Here is a 7,655-nt window from a genome sequence, read left to right as displayed (position 1 = left end):
CAAACCGCCATGGACTCCCTGACTCAGGGGCTGTCAGAATTGGGGGGACCCCATCTGTGCTAACTACTCTCATGGTAAACACCAGGGGAGGGGTCCCCAATTTCTAATGACGGTTCAGAGGTCTCTCCTCCTGCCCTTCAGACGCGGGAGCAGGTCCCGGGACGAGAAAAACACCCAGGATGCCAAACGCGGGCCGTGAGCAGAGGGTTATTTTGGAAGCAGAAGGACGTGGAGGAGCTCAGGGGCTGGCACCGTGCCCCCCGGAGCCAGGCCAGCGCGGGCACGGGCGGGCGGGCGGGCAGCGGCAGGTGGGGGCTGGGCCGGCCGCAGGGACAGGGACTTCCCACGCGTCTGGTCCCCAGCCTCCTCTTCCGAGACCTACAGGGAGGGCCAGTCTCAGGGGCCGTCCCAGCCCTGGGGCCAGGCCCTCCCCGATCGGATCGGTTGTGAGACGAGGACCCGGAGCTGTGCCCAGCCCCCCGCCTCCTCCTCGCTCCCGGACAGAGGGGACAGGGGACGCCGTCCTGTCCTGGCTGCAGCCCGCACGCCCTGGGCCTGACCGTCCCTCCAGGGAGATGCTAGCAGCGGTTCTCAACCTTCCTGACGCCGCGACCCTTTCATACAGTGCCTCCTGTTGTGGTGACCCCCAATTTCATGGTTACCAATCGAACATCATTCAAGCATAGTGATCAATCCCAAAAACAATATGTCATGATAGATGTGTTTTCCGATGGTCTTAGGCGACCCCTGTGAAAGGGTCGTTCGACCCCCAAAGGGGTCGCGACCCACAGGTTGAGAACCGCTGTGCTAGGGGGTCAGGAGGGGCCTGTCACGATGCCGGAAACTGCCCCCTGCCCCCGCCAGAAACAGCGCTTGCCACATTTATTATTATTTTTAAATATATTTTTTATTGATTTCAGAGGGGAAGGGAGAGGAAGAGAGAGAGAAACACCAATGATGAGATAGAATCACGGATCAATAACCAGCTGACGGGCCAGAGTCTGGGGGTGCAGAGCAGAGCCTGTGCTTCCCTGAGAGGGAGGAGGGCAGCCCCCTCCAGACCTGGGCTGGCCCTCACCTGGCTCCCCGCAGGCCCCAAGGGGTGGCACCCACCCCAGACGGCTGTCCTGTCCGGGGAGCCTTGAAGCTGCCAGCCAGGGGGGAGGGGGCCTCGAAGCCGCCGGCCCCCCAGCCCGTGGCCAGGCAGGGTTTTCTTAAGTGAGACATCTGTTTACAAACCCTTCCACTTAGGAGCTGCTTGGCCTTCCCGATTCCTTCTCGTATTTATTTACTTATTTATTGGAAAAAGAAAACTTCTTTTGAAAGTTTCCATCCAGTCTCCGACCAGTTAGGATGAGCGGGGTGTGGGGGGGAATGTGCCCGTCCGGGGGTTGGACGGGGAGAGCGCTCTGGCGACGGTCAGTCCCTGAATAGCCGCCGTGTGTCGGTGTGAAGAGAAGTGTTGGGCGGGTGGGCGGGTGAGAAAGCGGCCGCCCTGTAAGTGCCCGGGGGTGGGGCGCCGTGGGGAGGGATGGCCCCTCGGAGTCTTGGGATGACCACGGTGCGGGGACACCCAGCCCCAGACCTCAGCAAGTGCTCATGCAGCACCTACGGTGTGCGGGAGCCCCGATGAGGAGGGTGACAATGACACCCAGCAATCAACAGGCAGTTCCAGTCCGGACAGTGAGATGCCAGTTTACAGAAGACTTTCAGAACGAGTCTCTCTCTCTCCATTTTATTCATTTATTTTATTTTTAAAAATATATATTTTTTATTGATTTCAGAAAAGAAGGGAGAGGGAGAGACAGAAGCATCCATGATGAGAGAGAATCGTGGGCCAGCCGCCTCCTGCACGCCCCCCGCCGGGGATCCGGCCCGCAACCCGGGCGTGCGCCCTGACCTCCTGGTTCATGGGTCGGTGCTCAGCCACGGAGCCGCGCCGGCCGGCCGCTCTCTCCTTTTTAGACGAACGTTTCATTGAGGCGTCACATGCATCACAGGGAAGAGTCCCCGTCGCAGGTGTGGCGTGCGATACCGTTTCCCGGGCTGCACACACCTGCGTAGCCAGCACCCAGACGGGAAGCAGGGTGGCCACAGCTCCCAGGGCCCACCCCGTCCCCGTCCCCAGCGGGCAACCTGGGTCGGTCATGGGTCGTGACCTCTGACCACACAGGTGCACCTCGCCCGTGTTCTCAGCTCCCTCTAAGGCAGCGGTTCTCAACCTGTGGGTCACGACCCCTTTGGGGGCCGAACAACCCTTTCGCAGGGGTCGCCTAAGACCATCGGAAAACACATAGATAATTACATATTGTTTTTGTGATCCATCGCTATGCTTTAATGATGTCCAATGTGTAACCATGAAAATACATCCTGCATATCAGATATTTACATGACAGTGATGAAGTAGCGACGAAAATAATTCTATGGTTGGGGGTTCCCACAACATGAGGAGCCGTATGAAAGGGCCGCGGCGTGAGGAAGGTTGAGAACCACTGTTTAAGGGGATGGAGTCCGGTTCCTTCCCCTCGCCGCGTCTGAAGGTGCGTCCACACCGCTGCTGTGGCCATGGTCACGCCTGGTGCGTTTTGTTGGCTGTAAGCCCAGGAGTGGAATTTCTGGGTCACGTCAGATCCTGGCGCCGTCTCCTGGGGGACGTGTGGAGGGGTCGCTGGCTTGGTCGGAGGCAGCAGGGAGGCCAGTGATGTGAGTGAGGAGGGGGAGAGGCTGGCGGTGCCCAGGGCTGGGCCCCGAGGAGCAGCCGGACACGGAGACCCTCTGACCATGGACTGTGTGGTTTCCAGTGGCTCCCATAGCAAACCCGTGGCTTCAAGCGTCGGAGAGGGGGTCTCTGAGATTGTGGAGGCCGGAAGCTCAGGATCCGGGTGTCGGTAGGGCGTGCTCGCCGGGGCTCCTGGGGACGGCCTACTGCGCGCCTCTAAGTGCGGTGGCAGCTTATGGCCACGTCACTCCCGTCTCTGCCTCCGCCTGCGCCTCCCCTCCTCCTCGGGCGGGGGGGGGGGGGTCTCCCTGTGGGTTTCCCTTGTCATGGGCTTGGGGTCCACCCGAACCTGCAGAGACCCCCTTTCCAAGTAAGATCACACCCCCAGGTTCCAGGTGTTAGGATGCGGACATATCTCTTTTTTGGGGGAGACCACCCTTCAGCCAAATGCACCCCCTCGCTGTCATCCTAAGCACCGTCCTGCCCTTTGCAAAGCTCTCAGGCCACTTTCTGATGGCTGAGCCGGACCCTCTTGGCTCCCACAGGTGACACTTCCTCCGGGAAGCCCTCCTTGACTGCCCCCCGCCTAGCACTCCAGGTTCCGTGCAGCTGTGTCTGTGGTTCTGAGTGTGTCCTCAGAGGGCTGTGTCCTCCTCCAGGGCTCAGCAGGCCTTTGCCCACAAGGGCGCTAGAAACGAGGAATTTGGGCGGAAGGCCTCTTCCCAGCAGTGGCCGGGGCACGGTGCCCAGGGGTAGCCCGGTATCCAGCCCCCCCGCCCCGGCCCCGTCCCTGCTGCCTCCCGGACACGGCCGCCTCGGAGGGAGCCTGGCTGCGACGGCTCTTGGGCCTCTGGCTGCCCTGGTTGCACACCGTCCAGGGAGGGAGGAGGCGCTGGGGGCGGGCAGCCCGGACCTTTGCTTTTCCTTGGAGGAGGCCAGGGAGACAGATGCCTTTGGCGGAGGGACCGGGGCCAGAGATCCCAAGATCAAAGGGTGCGGAGATCAGGGCTGGGCAGGTGGCGTCACTCGGAGGCACCAGGGAGGGGCAGCAGCTGGTGCCTCCCAAGGGCAGGGCTGACCCAGAACGCCCTCCCCTCGCTCCCTGCCCCCGCCCCGCGGGTGACCTGTGGGGAAGGGCTCTGGGAGCTGAATGCAAGGAGGGAGGGGTGCCCCCTCCGCTGTGGGCACAGCTGTACCCCCCGCCACACACACTCGGACCCTCCGCTCAACCCTCACAATCACTCCCTTACGAGGAACTATTACATAATATACCTGTATTTTTTAAATATATTTTTATTGATTTCAGAGAGGAAGAAAGAGGGAGAGATAGAAACATCAGCTGCCTCCTGCACGCCACCCCCGGGGATGGAGCCCGTAACCCGGGCATGTTTCCTGACCGGGAATCGAACCTGGGACCCTTCAGTCCACAGGCCGACGCTCTATCCATGGAGCCACACCAGCCAGGGCTCCCAGTCCCATTTAGAAAACCGTCTCGCTGGGTGTCTGCGTGCTGTGGGGCTGGGGTGGGTGCGCCCGGGGAGTGCAGGTATGGGGACGAGGGCGGGGCGGGGGGCTCCCAGCTGTGGGAGGAGCTTTCACTGGGGCTGGGCGTGGAGGCACTGAATAGAGGGCTCTTTCTCCTGTTCTCCCCGGACACGCCCTGGCCCTTTATCCGTGGAATAAAGGCAGTAGGACCAGCGTCTTCAGCTAAACAAACAGAACCCAGGGCCGCGTCTCCCACAAAGGGGACTCCCCCGCCCGCCCTGGGCACCCATCCTTCCGCCCAGGCCCCCCCCTGCTCCCACCCCGCCAGCCCCTGTCCTGGGACCTCAGGGAGCCCGCGGGACACGCCACCGCTAGCCACCCAGGCCGGGCTGTGGCTGACTTGGTGACGGAAGCTTCAGCGCTCCGTCAACTGGCCGCATGGACGAGCCTGAGGAAGCCCAGTGGGATTCCGGCTCCCGCCCCAGGCCTGGTCCCTCGGGCCTGTCATCGTCCACACTCTTGTAATTTGTCCCCACGGACGGGCTCTTTGGGGGCGGGCGGCACACGTCACTGGGCCTCGCAGCTTCCTCACCCGGCACACAGTAGGTGCTCAGCCAGCGCTGGTTGAGTGGTGGCTGCCTGGATGGTGAGAGGAAGGCCTGGAGGGCTTCCCGTAGGAGGCGGCACTTGACCTGGGTCTCGGCGAGCGGGGGCGTTGGGTCGTGGTGCTCACGGGTCCTGCCGGTCGCGTACTTGCTGTGGGCTGGGCACCGGCGGGGCAGTTTGCCAGGGGGGAAACCGAGGCAGGGAGAGGCGAAGGAACGTGCCCAGGGTCCCACGGTGGCAGAGCCGGGAGTCAGACCGCAGAGGCTGCAGGGTGTCCGGTGGGGCTGCCTGTGACGAGGGCGGCGTCCGTCCCGTGTGGGGCCACTGGCCACGTGTGGCTGCTGAGCCTCGAGCCGTGGCGAGTGCAGCCGAGGAACCGATTTGCTGATTTAATCTGAACGGATGGAAATGTCCCCCGGCTGCTGGTGGCTGCTGTGTGGGGCAGAGCAGGTCCCTTCGTGGCGCAGAGAGTGGGCTGAGCGGAGAGAAGGGGCCCGGAGCCGGTCCCCTGGGGCTTCAGAGGGGAGGGTCTGCTGCTCCCCATCCTCCAGCTTCTGCCCCACACCCCCCGGCACCCCCCCCTTATCACACCTGCTCTTGGTCTCCATGGTGACAGCGCCTCGCCCAGCAGCCTGGGTGGTCTGGTCGCCTCACAGGGTGAAGTTCTGAGAACATTTTCCTGACGTGCAGCCAGAATTTCCACTTCCCGCGCCCAGGGCTGGGGCTCTGCTCCCCCTGCTGCCAGCCTCGCCCGCCCCCACCCCCACCCCACGCCCACCCCCCTGGCCCAGTCCGCCCAGAGGCCCGGGGCTGCGGATGGGGGTGCCCCTCGCCCTCGCTGCCCCCGCTGTTCAGTGGGGAGGCAGCGTGCAGGGCCCAGCGCCGTGAGGACGCGGGGCCCCTCGTCCGGACGTTAGTGAGAATTCAAACGGCAGCAGCAGAGGCTGAGCTGCCAAGCGCGGGGCTCCGTGCAGCTAAACAGCCGTGAAGCTGGTCCCAGAGCAGTGATGCGTGCGCATGCATGTTCCTGTGCACATACATGTGCGTATCCAGGTGCACACCTATACACGCGTGTATGTGTGTTGTGTACATGTGTGTACAAGGGAGGGTTTCTGTGTGCACACGTGTGTGTGCTCCTAGTGGTCATAGGATGGCGAGGGGGCCACAGGGCGAGTCCAGGCCTGGGCACTCGGTTCAGTCACACGTTGGTCTCCAACCGCAGCCTCACGGGGCATCCGTGCTCCTTCGGGAGACGGGCCGGGGGTAAACTGAGGCCGAGAGCAGGTCACAGCGCCCTGGGCTTTCCCACCAGAGGGGGGGGGCGGCCGCGGAGGCCACAGCGTCTCCCGAGTTCCTGACTGTGACGTGCGGAGGCTTCCAGAACGCCGGTGACCGTGAGCAGTCCAACACGCTGAGATGCACACGGGCAGGTACACACGTGTGCCCTCACACGTGGCACATGCTGCCCAGCACCCACTAGACAAGCATATCCAAGACCTGGTGTACCCCAAGACGTGCCCCCTCGTAAATATCACCCGTTCCTACCGCCGAGCTGCTGCTGCTGCTGCTGCCAAACCCAGGCCCCCAGGGCTCAGGGCGCCCCTCGTCCAGGCCTGGGCACGGCCTGCGGCCTGAGCTGCTCTCTGGTCGCACAGGGACAGCCCACCTCCTGGGAAGCCTGTCTCAGAGCCTTCACCTTCGCAGGCCCCCCCCAGAATGACCCCAGGACGACCCCCCCGGATGACCCCCCCCAAGGACAGCCCCCCCAGGACGACCCCATCCCCTCCCCCCCCTGCAGGGCCAGTGGCCCTGTTGCTCCTGGGGCCCTGGCATCAGCTTGGAGGGCCTCGGTGGGAAGCCTTCTGCGCCTCCCGCTCCCAGCTCTGCACTCCTCCCCACTCTCCCTGGCACCAGCCTCACCCCTTTTCCTTTTGTGCGGGGCCCAGGCCTGAATGGGGCCCCCCCCCCGCCCCCGCCCCTCTGAAATCCACCCCCTCCCCTGCCCCTGCAGCTGGGCTGTGTTGTCTCAGGGCAGGATGTGGGGGGCTGGGCCCCTCCTCCCAGGGGAGAACAATGAAGCCTCTGGGGGGGTGGGGGGGGGCTTGGAGCCACATCAGAGCCTCGCGGGACGGCCCCCGGGGGGACAGCTGAGTGACGCGCCCTGAGTCACGGCCCCACGCGGCCTTGCGCTCCTGTGGAGGCACGTTCGCCGGGCTTGGGGTAAACACGGAAGGTGCTCTGCTCTGCTCCTCCCTCCTGGCGAGGGCGAGCCCGGCCCGGCCCGAGGGGAGGTCCCGGCAGAACCGGGCTGCGGCCTGGGCTCCCCCGCCACTGTTCCGTGTGCCAGCCTCGTGTTCTGTGCGCCAGCCCCGTGTTCCGTGTGCCAACCCCGTGTTCCGTGTGCCAGCCCGTGTTCCGTGCGCCAGCCCCGTGTTCTGTGTGCCAGCCTCATGTTCCGTGTGCCAGCCCCGTGTTCCGTGTGCCAGCCCCGTGTTCCATGTGCCGACCCCGTGTTCCGTGTGCCAGCCCGTGTTCCGTGTGCCAGCCCCGTGTTCCGTGTGCCAGCCCGTGTTCTGTGCGCCAGCCCGCGGCTCTGCCCGGCAGGGCCCATCCTCCCTCCCTGAGGCACTGCTGGGAGCCCGGCTTTGTCAGAGATGAAACATTGGAGACTCAACAGTCTTTTTATTTATTTATTTTTTAAAAATATTGTTATTGATTTCAGCGAGGAAGGAGAGGGAGAGAGAGACATCAATGATGAGCCCTGGCTGGTGTGGCCTGGTGGATAGAGCGTCGGCCTGCGGACTGAAGGGTCCCGAGTTCGATTCCCACTCAAGGGCACGTGCCT

This window comes from Myotis nattereri (assembly GCF_964212035.1).
Source record: "Myotis nattereri genome assembly, chromosome: 20".
NCBI lineage: Eukaryota > Metazoa > Chordata > Mammalia > Chiroptera > Vespertilionidae > Myotis > Myotis nattereri.
The sequence above is the reverse complement of the archived record's forward strand: the minus strand, read 5'-3'. Positions refer to the sequence as shown.